This window comes from Lathamus discolor, chromosome 2 (assembly GCF_037157495.1).
Source record: "Lathamus discolor isolate bLatDis1 chromosome 2, bLatDis1.hap1, whole genome shotgun sequence".
Taxonomy (NCBI): domain Eukaryota; kingdom Metazoa; phylum Chordata; class Aves; order Psittaciformes; family Psittacidae; genus Lathamus; species Lathamus discolor.
Genome location: NC_088885.1, coordinates 34,501,221 through 34,519,839, shown reverse-complemented (window position 1 = coordinate 34,519,839; position 18,619 = coordinate 34,501,221). Strand labels below are relative to the sequence as shown.

At 38.0% G+C, this 18,619-nt stretch overlaps 1 long non-coding RNA gene across 1 annotated transcript; it reads left to right on the top strand.

Moving 5' to 3' along the window:
- Nucleotides 1-3,188: 3,188 nt before the first annotated feature.
- LOC136009169 (uncharacterized) lies at nt 3,189-16,088 on the top strand. The gene is made up of 4 exons (XR_010610374.1): nt 3,189-3,304; nt 5,791-5,886; nt 14,997-15,176; nt 16,039-16,088. It is a non-coding gene; the product is annotated as an uncharacterized LOC136009169 (long non-coding RNA).
- The last annotated feature ends 2,531 nt before the right edge of the window (nt 16,089-18,619 follow it).

Genomic DNA, 18,619 nt, shown 5'->3' with positions numbered 1-18,619 from the left:
GCTTTATGTCCAGCAGTTTGAAAGAATTTCTGAGGCTATTGTCAGGTCACTCACAAGAAACTAACTGATATAATTTAGTTTTGCAATTATATTTAAAGACAGGGGAAAAAAACAACAAACTGGTAGTTGCGTAAGTAGTGATTAGATTCTATTACTAATATCCTGTGCTGTAGTTTTAGAAATGATTGAGAGAGAATAAAAAAAACAACAAACCTATAAAAAATCTCTTTGAGGTCAGTATCCCGTAAGAACAAGGCAATAGGAATTGTGTTTATGAAAATGAGCACCTCAAAGAAGATATATTTGCCAATGAAGACAAATCCAAACTGGACAGTTGAAAGGATGTGGAACTATAAAGGTATTAGAGAGTGCTAAAAATGTGCAGATGGAAATAATTAGAAACCTAGTGGAAGAAGTAGTCTAGACAAATGAAAGAAAAAGTTAAGCTCACCATCTGTGCAGAAGAATAAAGATCTTTTAACTGCTATTTGATCAAAAAACAAAGATGTCATTTTCTCTGTTAATATTTACTATCTTACTGTTGTATGTATTGGAGATGTGAATAGATGTGTTATTAGAGTCAGCTAAATGTTAGTTTTCTGTGTTAATTTCCATTGCCTGGCTTTTAAATGTCCGTTCAGTGTCTGTCCACCAGATTTAGGAATCATAACTGGTTTATTACTTGTTTCTGATTAAGGCCCAGGCTGCAAATCTTTCTCTTGTAGTTTACAGAACCATTGCATTATGCAAGAAACACTGCTATCTATCTGCTTTATGGGTGGAAGATAAAAAACATAAAATTTAATTAGGGTCATTTTAAAATAAAACCCCTATGTGTATCTCTGGAAAAGGGCTTTAGGCAATATTTAGCGTTCAAATCCCAAACTGCAATCCTAGGAACGTCTCCACAGCTGCTGTCTCATAAATCACGCACCTAAATTCATAAGCCCTCAGTCTACCAGATTCCTAAGTCATCCTACATGTATCAAGAAGCATTTCTGCTTGGACAAGGCTGACCAGCTCAGCATCTTCAAGTTTAGAGATCAGATACAGAAGACTTTTGGTGCATACAGATACACAGCCCCACCCAGGCTGTGCACAAAGGCTGTAGACAAATGCACGTCTTTCTTAAAAATAAATGGGTTTGTTTTTGGTTTTAATAAATTCCAACAAGTGAGAACAAATAAATGTAGAGAAAAATGTGGCTAGGATAATATGTCTGGTATAAATTTCTCTGGCCTGGCTTTGCAGTTCTGGACCCTTCTACCCAAACCTGCTTTGGACAAATCAGCACTGCTGTGTCCAGCATCAGTACTTGGATACTTTTTCAAGCTTCAGGAATTTAACTCAAATGCAACTGAACTTCTTGTGCTTCATCATAATTTATTCCCCATTGGTCAATGGCCATGAAAAACATGGGAGAAAAAAGCACATCCAGTTACAGTCTGTGAGATTTGTATGCAGGAACTGTATGTGAGATACCATATGTGTCTCTGCTTTGATGACTGGTAGATACTAAGGCCTGCAAAATCCTGGCTTCTGAAAGATGGAACAGACACTGAATTATGAATCTGGTTTTCTTCCTTCCTTCAGTGAAACAGCAGAGTAAGCTCAGTTGTTTGGTTGTCTCTTGTTTCTGTTGTTGCACAAAAGAATTTTATTGGGTTTTTTTAATGTTTCATACTTGGCTTTCCTATTCATTCTGGTGTATTTTGCCTTGGAGTAATATCTGGAGATGTTTACCAGTAACTCTGATTTCTTTACTAAAATATCATTGCTTCTTCAGTAGTTTGAAAATTTTAGCTGATGTATGAGCTTGGAAAAAGATTCCTTCCTCCTAGTTTGTTCTAAGCCATTCATGCTAAGATGTACAAAGTTTTTGCTCGTGGACTGCAGGCATCATTTTTGGTATTCTGACTTCCAGTAAGCTAAATAAAACATCTGGAGCAATCGTTTTGGAGGTGGCAGATTTCAGCGGTGAATAACTGAATTGCTAGAAGGGTGGAATCATCTTCAGCCACACTGAAGAAGTCTCCTGGATGTAGAAGTCCCCTCATATGCATGTACAGACCTCATATACAGACCTACTCATATACAGACCTCATTCCAGTTTGGGACATATACCAATAACTCACTCTGATAAAAAATTGAGCTTCCTGTCTTGAATATCTTAAGGGCTTGAGAGCTCATTTTTTTGTAAATAGAAGCTATGAAGTGTATACATAATGCTACCCCAAAGTTTTAATGACAAAAAAATCTAATCAGAATCAAGGACAATGGATCTTCTCACAAAGTCAGAAATATTATATTTCACAAAATTAATACGTATTTCTGTCAGACACTGAAGGAGAGTAATGTTTCACTAATTCAGCTGAATCTGCCGTTTTCCCAGTTCTTTCTTCTAACCAAGTAATTTATTTCAGATATGACAGCTCTCTATATTATAATCTTGAACACTCTCCAAAAATTTGTTGGCAGGTAATAAATTTTAAGTCAAGTCTGACTAAGTTGTTGTTTTATTTTCCTCTGATAAACATTTGTATCTCTGGGTAGGAGAAGTTCCAAAGGTGTGACATTTGTGAAGAAAAAATAGGGGAAAATAGGTACTAAGAATCATTCTTCATGGCTATTTACAATAGCTGTATGTCTGCTGTTTAGGTTACCATAGAGGTAATCTTCATTTTTTCAGAACAGATGTCTGTAAGTTTCAGTAACAGAGAAGAAAAGGTACGGGAAAACCTTTTAGAGGTAGTGCTTTTGTTTTCTATCAGATGTCTGATTCTAAATGGATGATACCATTATAGAAACATCCTCCTGTAGATCAAAAATGTTGTAGAAATGCCAGATAGGAATAAGAGCTTATTTTTGTCTTTAAAGGAAAAAATGTTTTTTCATGTATTTCAAATGAGAAAACATTAAAATATATTCTAGCTTTGGGAGTTTGGAATTTTTGTCTGTATGTAAGCTTTATGAATGTATAAAATAGCCTGAGCTTTTCCTTGGAGTATTATGGTCCATGTTTATGATTACTGAGCTAATTTACTTTCTAATCAATGTGCTAATCACTTCCAAGGTGGGGTCTGTTAGCAAGTCATTATGAGCTAACAGCAAGTAAATTAAATAGATGTAAAGAGCCACAGGGTTCTTCATTTACATAGAATAGTAGCTCTGTAGGGGAAAGGTGCAAGGCTTGAGGAAGCACTGACAAGAAGCAATTTTGTGTAATGCTGGAAGTACAAAGTTTGCTGTGTTGCCAAACTTCTGTTTGGCTTCCTCAACAGCTCTGAACAGCTGTGCATCATAGGTAGCTACGTTGTGATTATCTAGTGACTGTGCTATGATTGCATTTCTTTTGCAACAGGAGTATGTGTTAAGCTAAGTGGTTAGTCTCCAGACCATTTCCTTGTGTCTGGGACTGATGCAGTTGGTTGTAGATGGGGGTTTTCAGGAATGAGGGGAAAGGCATACACAGCCTTTTTTTTTTTTTTTTTGTTCCTTTTTTTTCCTCTTTTCTTCCCTTTCTCCCACCCCAGCCCCTGGGAGTACTGCTTCACTCTGTCCTAGCAGAAAATAGTATGGGACAATGAGTTCTTGACAAAGTTTGTAACTTGCAATTTGGGCTAGATTCAGCTGAATAGTAGCTGTTGTCAGGCTTGGCTCTAGAGATCATTGCAAACAAAGAGCATACAAAATCTGGGCCCTTATTTTTAGTGCTTATGAAGTTCTGTTACAGCTTGAACCAAAGGGTTGGTTTATGGCTTTGTATGATATGGCTTAATGATTAATGTCTACAGTGTATGTCCAAGTAGTGTGTTGGTGGAATATTATTGGTAGTGCCTAATACATGTTCTATGGATGCAGTAAGCTAAAGCACATAATGTTCAAATTATCTGTTCAGGCCCATTTAAAATGTCACAGGGAAAAAAATAGAATCAAATCCAGAAACACTAGGTCCTATCTTTTATCAAATAAGCTGATTTATCTGTGATGAGGGAAGAAAGAGGACCCTCAAGACAGACCCATTTTTTCCTGGATTGCTTGAGCATCATGTGTGCTGCCTTTTTAATTAAACTGGTAGATAATAATTGTGTGTGCCTGCATATCTTAAGCTTTCAGTAAAAACAGTAATGGTGAATACTGAATACAAGGTGAGCAGTTCAACTGAAAGCTTGCTAATAAGGCTTAATGCAGGGTATTGTTACCTGGCTTTTCCCAAAGACTTCCTCTGTTTTGGTTGTGGGCCTTTTTTATCAATTATCTGAGAATCCTCGTTTAATATCCTTGACTAAGTATTATTCAAAAATAAAGCAGCTTAGACATATACACCCATGAAATCTGAAGTGCACAGAGGCATATTTGACTGCAGGCATACTTTCAGTAAGCAATGAGTTATCCTTGAAGAGATCTGGTTTCGTTTGTTCTGACTAACAATAGTTGTGAATCCATGGTGGTTTGGGGCCCAATTAGGTGATTGTTAATTGCTTCATGTGTTAAGGAAAAGTTAGTGATACATAGGAAGCTTCTGTTTCTGATCTCAAAATGTATGAGTAATCTTCAATATCAGTAGGGGGACTGTGGCTGATTCAGCTCTAAGCCCATTAGCAGAGCAAGAAGCTGATAAATTATTCTGGAAAGAACTCGAGGGGAAAGTGATTTCCTTTATCATTACTCAAGACAGAACAATAAATGGGGTCTTTGTTTCTGTAAGCTGAAGGTTTTTTACTGACCTCTACTGTCTTCTTCAACACCTACAGTGCTTACACTGCCAGGCAACCGTGGGCTAGAAAAGGCATAGGGAGCAATTATGTGTTGGTTAATGTGGCAAAGCAAAAGGAGCCAAATCAAAGGTAACTTGAGGCTAGGGGAAGTCCAGTGGTTGTAGTAAAAGCTCGTTTTGACTAGGAGTCTGGGTGGAGGAGGGAATAGATTAGGGAAGCAGACCCACTGCTCTGGGCATAATATCGTTCTTAAACTGCCTTTGAATTGTAGAATCACAGAATGGTTTGGGTTGGAAGGGACCTTAAAGATCATCTAGTTCCAGCCCCGCTGCCTGGGGTAGGGACACCTTCTGCTAAATGAGGTTGCTGAAAACTCCATCTAGCCTGGCCTTGAGTACAGCCTAGTATAGGATAAGCATTCCCGCAGTGACATTTAAGGAAGCAGAACAGAGTTTGTCATTAAGAGGACCATTTTTTTTCCTGTTTTTTCATTTAGGGGGCAGAGATCCATAAGGCTTTCCAGAGCTAAGAGGCAGGAAAAAAAATGAGTTGGGATCAAACAACTGTTACCTTATGCAATGCTTGACCTTTCTACCTTGTTTCTAAGTAAATTGTAATTATAGTCTGACTTATAAATAAAGAACTGTTAGAAACAGCAAAGAGCTGAATTTAGGGGTTTGGAAATGTCAAAAATGATATGTTTGATGGCCTCAAAACCTTTTCTTCAATATTTTTGTTATTTTACTGGAATCAAATATTTTCTGTAAATGTATCCATCAGCTAGATGGATACATTTTCCACTATAAAAATACTTTAAATTAGGAATAAATTGAGGTTAGGGTTGGGTTTTTTTTCAGATTTCAGAGCATGTTCCACATGTGAGGGATGATGTGCCTTTTTTTGCTATAGAGATTATAAAACACAGACGTGATATTTTTAAATCAAGAGGAAGTATACAGATGCTAGCATTCAAATCACGCTACTTGAAATAAGCATGCATTTGAATCAGCTGACTTGTGCATTTTGCTGAAAATTAACTGTGTTTTATCATCCTCACTATAATTTTTTGTAGGTACAAAGCTGGTTTGTGTACCAGTGTTGGACAATATGGCCTGACAGTGGCCTCACAGAGATGGTAGCTGGATTGTTTTTATTTCACTGAAAAATGGTATGTACTAACCTACTGTGCTCGTACAAAGGAAGCAATTTTTTACATCTCCATAGTTAGTCTTTATTAGTACTTATCTCAAGTGTAAATGCGGAAGATTCTGCTGTTTCCTCTGTTGTAATTTCTTCTCAGCAAGCATAAACTGAAATTAGAATTTCAGACTTCCTACTGTAAAAGGCACTGATTTTCATAATATTTGGTGTTCTGGCAAAAATTGAAAAGTCTTGCCATGAAGATTTTACAATTAAGACAGCTATATCTGTAATTTACAATTCAGTCCAGCCAGTATCAGATAGATAATAACATATTTAGATATCAACTTCAATGCTATACTGGTGCAGATACAAACTGCTCAATATAAAGAAATGTTTTCCAATACATTCCTTCAAGTTGGCTGTGCAATGAACCTGGAAGGCAAATGCCTCTAAGATGTCTTCCTTTTGATTTTAGCTATTGTCTTTTAGCAAGTGTGCTTAAAAGTGTCTTGTGAGAACTTGTGCTGGGCCAGAAATGATTGCTCAGCAACAGAGAAGGGCTTCTTTCAGATGTAGTACCAGCTCAAAAGAATGGGGAAGTAACAGTTTGCTGCCAGGAGGCATGCTTTTCAGGCTTGGAAGGCAGTGGTTTTTATCTGAGTGTAAGTTGGACAGATCAAAAAACAAACTACAAAACTAAATTCAAGCCTTCCCACAGGCTCATGTGAGAGCAGAACTTCACCGGTTTGTACTTACCTGGTCTTTATATATTACCTCGAGTGGAGATAACCCTCTACCTGGGCAAATAATGTTTTGCTTGGTTACCCGTACAGGTTGTGATGTAATCTGTTTTTTCCTACCCTTCTATTCCAAAGCATGGATTGCTGTAAGTCATCATCTGGGTTTTCTAGCTTTCTGAAGGTGCTTTGTTCAAAACCCTACATGAAGAAAATACTTTTCATTGTGCTTACTATTCTGTAGTACATGTAATCCTCTGCCAAAAGCATTGGATTGATTGAGCTCTCAGCAGCTGTTTCATCTGAGCTGCACTTTCCCAGAGATAACTCTCAGGTTGATGCTGGCAGCTGTGAGGTAAAAAAAGAGAGACACTCAAGCAATGGAGTAGTTCAAATGTCAAAATGTATTTTTGAAAGTCAATTAAAACTGATTATTTGCAGAGTTCCTGATCACACTGTGGCCAGCAGTGTAAAAAAGCTACTGAGGTTAATAGTTTCCTCCATACTCTACCAGATGAGCAATTCGAGTGTCTCTGGGAAACAGTCCTTTGTGGCTGTCTGTTTTAATGAGCTCTGAAAACAATTGCCCAAGTCTTTATTTCAGATGCCAGAAAGTCCTCAGCTTTACTGCCAATTGAGGAAAACCCAATAACATCAAGTTAAAGCACCGTCGCGATTCTCTGCTGGCTGACAAACCTGTTGGTGTCTGTTTAGAGTACAAACACCTGGGCTGGTTTTGTGGCTTGGTTTGTTGGTTTCTTTTAATGCAAAGCACCAAAGCATAACTCAAAGAGTAAGGTGCTCAGCATTTTGGCAAGCCAGACCCAGTGAAAGTGTATAGGATCATTAATTTTGAGTCACCAAACACCATTTTATAGTGAAATTACTTTTTTTTTTTTTTGTAAACATTAACTATATGTAAATGTGTTTTATTGTGGCTGCAAAGTATGGGCACTTGAAGAGGTCTTGGTAGTCACAAAACTTGATTAATCCTTTAAAAAAGGTTTAAAAACCCTCTAAGTCTAGTAAATCAATCAAAAGAGGAAAAGAGGATGAGCAATAGGGAAGATCAGTGCAGTCATGCAGCAAAAGAAATAGCTCATAAAGAGGATATATACTGCAGACCTGTGCATACAAAAGCAGTGCTCAGTTTGTTCACCAAATTCTGTAACTGTATGTGTTCACTGCCCATGAAAGTCATTAAGGTGTCTCTTTCTAATTCGACAGTTGCTTGCTTTAGATGTTAGCAAGGTAAGCGAGGCTAAGAGAGGCCATTTAAAAAGAACAGTCTTTTCCTGTAGCTGCTATGGGCATAAATACACACCAGTTCACCTACTCATGAAACCAAGAGCAGAATGAGCTGTAGGCCTTAGAGAAACGCAGTGGGTTCTCCTGTGAGTGGGAGCTTTGTCCTCATCAGGAACCAGAAGGATATCCAGAGTCACTCTGCTAGTGGCTAAGTCCCACCTTGCTACTGGTTCAACTCTTGATTTTGAACAGCTGCTTTCTTCTTAGCTGCACTGTGAAACAACGAAAGAGGTGAGATGCCAACTTTAAAGACTAACTGAAGTGGTTTGTTTATGCTGGAGCACTATTGAATTTGTAAACTCCACAGAACACATTAAATAGCTGTAGTCCAAGATCCTATATAGTGTTTCAGTCACATCCTAGAGAAGTTGTTTCTTGACTGTAAGTTAATAATAAAGTCTTGCTTGTACAGCTCTTCAGTTATGCACTGCAGGTGTCAGGATAGTGGATTTTTGTGATCTTGTTTGATCCTTTCTGACATGTACCAACTAAGGCATGTTAGAAATTATAAGCCAAAAAAAAAAGTCAGTGTCTTAAGGGAAATTATCATTTGAAAGAAAATTGGTAATCTTCCACTTCTTATAAAATAATGAATGTTTATTTAAAGAATCCTTACAGAAATTTAAGCAAATAAATAACTGAAATGCTCCACAAATAAGAGCAGAAATTACAGTAGTTCAGCTGCATATAAGCAAATTATTTCCATGCATGTGATAACTGCCTAAACAAATAGGCACTTCACCATGCAAGTGATAATTATATATGGTAATATCTTGTTCTTATCTACCGGATCATGGATCTTGCATGCATAAGTCCTTATTTTGTGTAGGAACATATTTGTGTAACCTCTGCCTAGGGCCTTTTTCTGTGTCTCTCAGCTGATGGGAGAGGGTTAATTCAGATCATTGGGTGCTAAGTGCCCCCTGCAGCTTTTGCCCCTTTGATTCAAGTTGTCTTGAAGGATTTTTGAAGGATTACATTTTCAGCAGCGTTTTATGAACTAGATAATGAAGTTCCCATTTTGAATGTTTTCTGTAGCAGTTTTTTGAAGAGGTTAATTTCCAGTTTTGTTAGGAACTACAGAAAGCAGAAAAGGAAGAATTGGAGGTGCACGTCCTACAAAGCACTGAGTCAAGGCACTCTGTAAGGACTTATTGTCTCCACTAAGAACAGCATTGCTCTCCAAGGTCTTCATCTACATTGTATTAGTGCTTTATTAAATACCCTTCTCCAGCCTACCTATGTTTCTGAGCAGTGAGAACTTCAATATATCTTTTGCTTGAACAGATCTTGCTCTAGCATTACCTGTGGACTGCCTAGTTGCTCTGGAAAATACTAGTCCATGCAGTGTATCTCTTGCACACAGTAAAATGCAAGCTGTTAGTCATGAAACAGATCAAAAGTTGTTCTATACTGCAGTTTTCTCAGATGGAAAAGAAAACCCAAGCAACAAACTACTTAAAGAAAACTGTTAATTCTAATGCTTTTCAACACATGTAGGCTCAAATGTCAAAGTCGAGTTACAAGCCTTCAAATATGTAATAACATATACAGAGCAGGAGAAAAGTGGTGAGTGTGCAGATGAGGTGGTGGCTGCTGTTCAATAAAGGAGCATCTAATGGTGAGCAGTACTAATTTCCACCATTTTAAACCTCTTCATTCATAATGGGCTAAATCCATAACCCTCATTCAAAGACTGGAATAACTGAGTTCTTACATAGTAGTCCTATAATGAGTAATGGACTCTTCCATCATTAGGGGAAAGTCTGCTTTAGTTTGAAAACTGCATTTCACCTTGAACTGTTACAAATTAATAAAGGGTCTAACCTTTAGATCATGTAAATCAAGGTAGATCTTGTCCTGAGGCTCTTCAGCAGTCTGCCTTGGATTTTTGCCTTCATAGAACTCTCTCTTGTCTTAGTGATACTAGCACTTTTCTTGATGTGTTATTTTTTGTAAGTCTTCATAAAATCTGATGTTTGTAGGCTTTCTAAGAAAGCTCTGAACCCAGTGTGCCTTCTGGTCATGTATTGATATTCTTAGAACACTTCCCATGGTTCAGCATAACTTCTAGCAAGACAGCATTAGAAAACACATATGCAAGATCTTCTATTCAGAATTTATACTGGAGTATTAATGTTTCCACATCCATCCTGAGTTGCAATGTTTCTGTACAAGTTGAACTGAAGGAAATGAGTCTGTGTAAAAGGGATTCTTCTGTCTTGCAGAGAAAACTGCTTTAATTTGAATATTGACTGCAGCTTGTTGCCAGTACATTAAGCTGTGTTGCAATGCAATGAAGTGTAAAATAGGACCTTAGCTGTATGAAATTGCTCTGCCCTCTTCCTCCCACTGCATTGTTCTAAGAAAACTGAATGTGGAGGGAAACTAATTAGTACAAAGGAATGTTGGATGCTGGATTCTCTGGTCTGTCAGAGTGTTTCAAGATGGGCTTCTCCAAGTAGGGGACAGCTGCTCCCACTCCAGGAACTGCTTCCTTCCAGCAGACATCTGCAGGGAAAGGTAAGGGAGGCCCATACACCTGGTTCTGTTTCAATGTTTTATCTTCCCAGGTGCTTCATAGTCTAGCCTGCAGAGTGAACTGACTCAGAATAAAGAATGCTTTGCAATGTCTGTAATTTTAGCTATCCAGAGAAACCTCATGGTGGTGTGCATGTTGTACATGTTTAACTGAAGCAGTTATATCTGTATGTTCTCAGGAATGTTTTTAGGAGTATTTTAGGAGTATTTATCTGAAAGAACAGCTACATCAAGTGATTAATTATGTAATGCCTACAAATGTAATTGCCAGCTACAATCTAATTAGGCATCTCTTCATGCTTCAAAATGAGTTGAGTAATCATTAAATTACATTTTTTTTCCCCTTTATAGAAAATGCTGCCTAGCTTCTAACAGGCTTGATTGAAAAACTACTTGCTGAAACAGCCAGCATCTTGGGATTCATAGGCATGTAGGAGATCCAGATTTCATTCTGTATCTGAATGATCTTGGTGACTTGAATCAGTCCTAGGTAAATGACCAGTTTCTAGGAGGTACATGGAAAAGTTGTTTCGGGGTCCTGAGGCTGGGGAATGTTTGATGTCATTTTGCACATGGGAGCAGAGGTACACTCAGAAAGGAGCTCCTGTTTGCTCTGAAGCAGAATAACTTCCAGATACCCACCTGCCTTTCACAGGACAGAGCCTTCTTTTTTTTTTTTTTTTTTTTTTTTTTGATTTACTTAATTATTCTAAAAGTTCTGGGATCTCTGAAATACACTTTTTGGCCGTTCACAATGACAAGAGAACTTCTACTAGATCTTGGTAGCAGTCATTTATGTAAAGACTTGGAGTAAGTGAAACTTTTGTTTGTGTGTGAGATACTATTTCTGACAGCTTACGATAAATCTCAGAGAAATGAATGCTTATGTTCCCACAGAGGTCTCATACTATTCATCTTAGAAAGCAGGAGTTTGTCATTTTGAACTGTATAGATTCTGCTTTACTCAGCCAGATACTGTGCAACTCTAGGCAATACAAAAATGTTTGTCTTCCTATGAAGCCAAGATATAAAAGTGACAAACTGGGAAGAAGAAATAACATGGATTTAGTGGAGAAAAATATCTGAGTTAAACTTGTCCATATTTTAGATGCTGCACTTGATTTGTTACTGTGGCTTATTTTAATTATGTTTCCTAAGTGATGTTTTCATTTGCCAGTGAAATTTATTCAGCCTTAAATGAAGTTAACAGCACAAAATGTTCTAAGGATAATTTTTAGCCTTAATGTTACTATTTCATTGCTGCCAGATAAAAGCTATCATGCAATGGAAAACGCTTACAACAATTCAAGACCAAATCCTCAGTCATTAGAGCAGGCCTCAAATCAGCGCACAACTGGGATGTGAGCATCACCGCCATATGCTGAGATGTACAGAGGTGGAAGAGCGAGCCAGGAGGCAGTTGCTGGCTTCTCAGCAGCCCACTTTGCAGGCAGTATGATCTCAGCTTACCAGAAACCACAGGGCTGCTCTCTGAATTTTCTGCTTATTAATGTATGAGTGCGTGAGATGAAGTAGTTAATGGGAGAGTAGAGTCACTCTTTCTCTCAAACACTGAGCTTTAATGCACCACACCAATACTATTTAAATACTGGAGACTGGCACTTCGTTTTTTGCAACCTTGTAGTATTAATTGTTTCTGTCCTTGATTTCATTTTCTTGACTTCTTACCTCTAAGCAGCAGAAGAAAAGATTGGTGGTGCCTACCACGTAGGGGAAAAAAAGGGGTTTATGTGGGCAGGGAAAGCCTTGAAATGAGCTACTGTTGCCACTGTTTCAATAGAAAACAAAAAACATTTTGACATGTCACATCAGCACATTTTAAAAAAATCAATTTAATACTTTAAGAAATATTTACAAATACTGCATTAAAATATGGTTTTTGTAGCAACAGTAAAATATATATTCAATATTAGTCTTACTTAATTTACTTGGGTGATCATTAAGTTGAACCATCCCAAGCAAACTTCCCCACCCCTGTATAACTTCCTTCTACCTTGCAACATTCCTTGTTTCTTTTTGCTAAAGAAAGAATTAGCTGGAGAATAGGAGGAGCAGACTGTAATCTGTCTTCCAGTATTTTGGCCAGGGATACATCTGCTACTGATATTATTTGAACACAGTTGAATTTAGGAATTTGCCCACCTTGCAGTTTAGTTTTGTTCAATATCGAAACTTGCACTGTGATAAAATGTACAATAAGTAACTGTTGGTTTCCTGATTATTTCTTTTTAAACTTTTTTCTCCGGCACTCAGTTTTGTTTGAGTACTCGGTTTCACTTGAAATAGGGTTCTACTACTGATAACTTGCTTGCAAGCAAAACCTCCCACTTAGACATTTGCAAAGTATGACTAGTGACATCAGCTTTTATTTAAAGTTTAACTGAGAAGAGCAATTACTTCATAGTTAAAACTGAAGGTAGCATCTAATTTTTTCTTGCTGTTAATAGCACGACAGTCTGTTAGTCTAGCCTTCATATAGTAAAATTTTGACTTTTTCAGTAGCTGGCTGATGATGCTTTCATGTTCAAATCACCTGTTTAATCTCACGGCCTCGTTAAACTAGGCAAATGACATCACAAAAATCCTTCTGTGACAAAATTTGAAATACTAGCTGCAACAATAGCAATTTATTTGTTATTAAATAACAAATTTGTTATTAAATGCCAACATGCTGTGGTGACACCTTGTTAGATGTGAATGCAATATTGCAGAGCAAGTACCAACTCTTTGCTCACTTTTTCATCGGCTGAGGCCCAGCTGGGAATGTAACTTTTGCTGCTGTTTTGCCAGCAAGCCCCACACAGCTGCTTGCTCAGTCCCCTTGGTGGGATGGGGAAGAGAACTGGAAAGGTAAAAATGAGAAAACTCATGGGCTGAAATAAAGACAGTTGAATAGGTAAAGCAGAAGCTGCGCACACAAGCAAAACAAATAGTTCATTCACCACTTCCCATTGCAGGCAGGTGTTCAGCCATCTCCAGGAAACTAGGGCTCCATCACATGTGGTTGTGACTCGGGGAGACAAATGCCATCACTCCAAATGTCTTCCCTTCCTTCTTCCCCCGGCTTTTATTCTGAGCGTGATATCTCATGATATCTCATATCCCTTGGGTCAGAGGGGGTCAGCCATCCCGGCTGTGTCCCCTCCCAACTCCTTGTGCATCCCTAGCCTGCTTGATGGTGGCGTGGGATGAGAAGCAGAAAAGGCCTTGACCCTGTGTAACCACTGCTCAGCAATAACAAAAACATCTCTGTGTTACCAATGCTGTTATCAACACCGTTTTCAGCACAAGTCCAAAACATAGCCCTATGCCAGCTACTATGGAGAAAATTATCCCAGCCAAAACCAGCACAACTGCTCCTCTCACAAACACCACCACTGAAACAAAACACAAGTAAATCAGCTGCAATTTGAAGTCAAGATCAATAATGTGGACTGAGTTCTGTGCACAGCTGACCAGCAGTGTATGCCTATTCCAGCTAAAAGTGGCTACATAGAGAATTTCATCTTGCTGGGGTTGAGGAAAATCCTAGCTTTGTCATTCTCGAGGCTGTAGGCTGACATGCTGTCGTCTGGAGAGGAAGTAGCCCATGCTCATGCACGGTGCAAGATCACCCAGCTCTTCTTATTGGTAAAATGGCTATGTATGTATACTTTCTCCATGTGCTCAGGCTGCCTGCAAACAGTGGGCATTGGATCTTGGCTTATTTTGTCATATTTTGTGTTGTAGTATTGAAAATATGGGTGTTGTGTATGAAGTTATCTAAGATAAAATGGTTTAGCAGGTACCATGGCCTCTCAAGTGGTAGGTTTGGATGTAATGTGGTGAGATGGTGAGTTTGCCTTGAATCTTCTTGCATGTGGTACTGGTGCTATAGTCTCTTCCACGCAATGTAGTCTTCTCTTTCTGGTTTAAAATGGAATAATCAGATTATGAGTATTGTTTCCAACTTTAATTGGTTTAATTTAATTAGTTTATCATTAGCTCTGGATCAGGACCTTGCTGCAGTACTTTCTCTGCTATATTTTGTTTAATTATATTTAATGCAATCTTTTTGTTTCCCCAGAAGCTAAATAAGCCTGCAGCCAAAGACTCAAAATCGATACAGAGGGCTATTCTTAGACTCTGTGTTTTCAGATAGGTCTGGAAGAACCAGGCTTAAAACATGCATTATATCTGCTGTTTAATTTTCTATCTCTCCATAGTGCTGCATGACCCCCTAATCTGGCAGCAGGAAACCAATCCAATTTAATATGAAGAAATGGTTCTTTCTCTCTGTACAGCTAGTAACCTAGTCTGATAACCTGGTTTTGCTGGTTTACCTTCCTTTGCAAAATTTCTTCTTGACTGGTCTTTCTACATTCAAATTATTATTTGAATTGAAGAGTTATTTGAAACATCTGCAGGAGACATGCATGGTACTGAGCACCTCTGCAGAGCATGTGGGTGTGCAGTTCTCATTTCCACATTTATGTGCTGTGATTCTTAGTTTCCTAACAATAATTACTTGAAGTATCTATTTTATCAGTTTTCTTTCCATTCTCCAACACAAGTGGAATTTTGCCATAGCCGATGAGTTCCTCTGTTTCCTACCATTGCTGTGACTCCATTTCCCATACAAGAAAAGGAAGTTTTCATGCCCTGTGGGCTTATCCTGCTGTTTCCTAGGATACTTTCAAAGAAGTCCAGAGATGCCTTTTCCAGCAAAGTAAGTATTTCTGATTGCCTACAGAGGAGGTGAAAAGGGCAGAGAGCAACGGGTTTGAGCTGAAGAGAAGGGAAAACAGTGTGAGGGGCAATATTGACAGAATCTGATGCTGTAGAAATTTGCTCTCATCTGTCTTTCTGTAACTGTTCTTTCAGAGCAGCACCAGCTCCTACTTGCTGATTTTTACTGCCTCCACACATGCATCCTACAACAAAAGAGTCCTGAATGACAAAGTATGTTTTCAGGTTTCATTGTTGAGCATTTTGTAGGAGAAGGGGATCGCTGTGAATTAAGGTCCTCAGGATCAAAGCAATGATCAAGAGTGAACAAATTAGCATTTCCTCAAAATCATGGAGCCTCTACAAGCGTGAGAGGTGTGAAGACTAGGTGGGGATGTGACTGGAAGTGAAGAAACAAACAGATCCTCTGATCATGCTGGGCCTGATGCTCAGAAGGAAGGCTGAATTCCCTTTGTTCTGGGGACAACCTGGCTTCCTAATAGGTCTCATGTGTCACTATTCTCTATTTTTGAAGGTGAATTGGGTTCAGTAATAAAAGCAAACCAGATCAGGTAATAGTCTGGTTAAAACATCTCTAGTACAAAAGAATTACATGTTCTTCTGGATGTTTCTGTAGCGGTACCAGGACCTTTTGTCCAAGATTCAATTAGTATAACTCTGTAACAGCACATTTCACCCAGAAATACCAAAGGGTTTAATAAAATTAGCGCGGTGGTCTTGCTGTGATGTGTGCTAGGGATTTATTGCAATTAAAGCTGGTTAAAAATGTTCCAATTTAATTATTTTCTATTGGATTATGTATACTTTGCAGCATTAAAATGTTTCCTCTTATTTCACCCCAGGAGTCCAGGGAGCCTTGATGAAGAAGGCTTCCACATGGTGTAGAGCCAACCTTGAGTATTCAAGACATAGCCCTTCTCCAAAGCAGAAAGTCTTAAATGGCAGCCCAAGAGGACTTGAACAAGACTGCCAAGGCTGCAAGTGTTCTTGGCTGCATGGAAGGAAACCTTAGGCAGTGTTTCCAGGAAAGAGAGATCACTGACATTTTGAAAGGCTGAAATCTTTTGGAAGTCTCAGTCTGTGATGACAGGTTGCAATAGCCTTTTAGATGAAGAACAACTCTTATTTTTTTCCTCTTCTGGGGCTTCAGACTTGTTTATTCCAGGCTACCCTCCTCTCCTCATACACAGAGGAGCAGAGGTGTTGCCAATGTCTTTAACTTTTCCAAAATCTCCTGGGAAACAGGATATAGCCAGCAATAAAGACTAGCAGCTGTTACCATTGCTTTCTGCTATGATAAGAATACAACCCCTGACATTCTCATTTTTAAAAGGCTACACCCTTTCTGTGTTGTGCTTAGAAAGCTTCTTTTAATAAACGGATAAGATTAGTCAGTATTGATTGTTGAACTGAATTGCCTGTAATAGCAAACCACTTACTCTTTTCTACTGGGCTTTACTGTATGAATAGGGACTTTTAATTTGCTAATAGGTGTCTAAAAATGCAATTTTTGTACAGCTCCAGAGTCTGAGTGTGAGGGATCATACTGTGCTCCTTCTTCAAAGAGATGCTATTTAATCCTTGTTTTCTTCACTTAAATAGAGTCACTTATGACCTTGCATCAACTCTCAGTATGTTGTTCTACTCTGCTGTAACAAATAACATTAGTGGTAATTATGACCCATAAACCCACACATTTCTACTAGAAGCAAAGAAGATTTATGCATTTGAAAGCCACTGTGCTTGAATATATTTCAATTATGGCCTATATTAATATTTTTCAACATCAGCATCTCACTAATATGTCAGTTTAAAAATGCTAATTGTCATACTTTTAAGACCTACAGCAAGTCAGAGTTATAGATTACTATTTTCAGGTGTCTGGGAGCAGCTCCAATAATTATAAAGAACCAGAGCAGCAAGTCCTATTTATAGACATCAATTCAAAATAAATGCAGAATAAAAAAGAATTATGACTTTCGGAACTGCTGCTTTTAAAACTAGCTATGGAAGCATAACCTACTGCTGAAATGATAAGGTATATTCATGAATATATTGTGTGCTTTATGGCTTAGCTAAAGTCAGTACTTGGAAGTCATTTTGTTAAAAAATGTTACTTTGGGAAAGAAGAGTTTCCTGAATTATCTTTAGAACAAGAAACATATTTTCTTTAATTCCTTTATAACTTAGGAACCAAAATGTTTGTTACTGAATCCTCTTTTTCAGTCTTTTCTTTAAAGACTTTTATGCCATCATGAGAAACCTGTTATTGTCTTGTATCTTAGAAAAGATTTGCAAAAATGAATTAAAAGACTTTACAAGTGTGGGAAGAATGATACAGCAGTATAGAGGCAATAGTCAAAGTCATCCCATTGCAGTGATCGTGTTTAAATATATGCTGAATTTTAAGCAGTTGAATTAATTGGATCACGATGAAAAGTGGTGCATGGATTGAGTTTGAAATGAACAAAAGAATTCCTACCCCCTCATACTGCTTGTACTATTGTCCAATTCTCCAGAAACCGGACATGGAAAAGGAAACGCTGGCAGAACTTTCTGCTTTGAGCATTACGTGGCACAAAATGTTAGAGGTCCTCCACCAGCAGGGATATGGAATACACATTTGTTTCAGGTTTCCACAAAGCTCTGGAAACTGCTCAAGATGTTGCAGTGGAAGCAAAGCATTATAAGTAAAAAAAATCATAAGGGCAAAGCATGCTTAGTAGTAGAAATCATCTAAAGGGTGGTGGGGTATTTAATGAATGGGTTTTCTTATTAAAATATACATTGCAGTATTGACTGCAGCAGTGCGACAGGAATATATTAGCATTAGACTGATGATTTAAAGGTGAAGTGAACTTCAAATATCACTGGCTGTTAAAGAGCAAGATACATAAAAGGAAGGAGTAATAAATAGAATGTCATTCTCAGTCATCTTAAGTGGAAGCTTATGCAAAGAAACACTTATACAATGTAACAAGGTAAATTGCAGTTTATTCACTGGTAAGCGTTCATGAGGTAATTTTTTTGAATAACACTTTATTCAGCTTAGATATTTGGAAGACATCACTATATCAACCTGTAGGCTCTTTGATACTTTTGGGTTTTTATTTGTGCAATGTGAAGAACTGCAAAGTCATGGGTTTGTTCTTACAACTGAAAGATCATGCTTGTCTGTTTTGCTTTTAACATTTCTAATAGCTGTTAAAGCATTCATCTTGAGTCTCTGAGATCAGAATATCCACCCTGTCTTGTCTTTGGTTGTTTTTTATTATGAAAGATAACTACTGTAGTTTGGATACATCCCAAGAGGTTAGTTTACAGGTTTATGAGAACTCAGGTAGATATAAGTACCTCCTCCAAGTAAATAATGTAAGTCTGCACAGCTGTAGAGAAGAGGAAGGCACACAGGATTGAATCAAG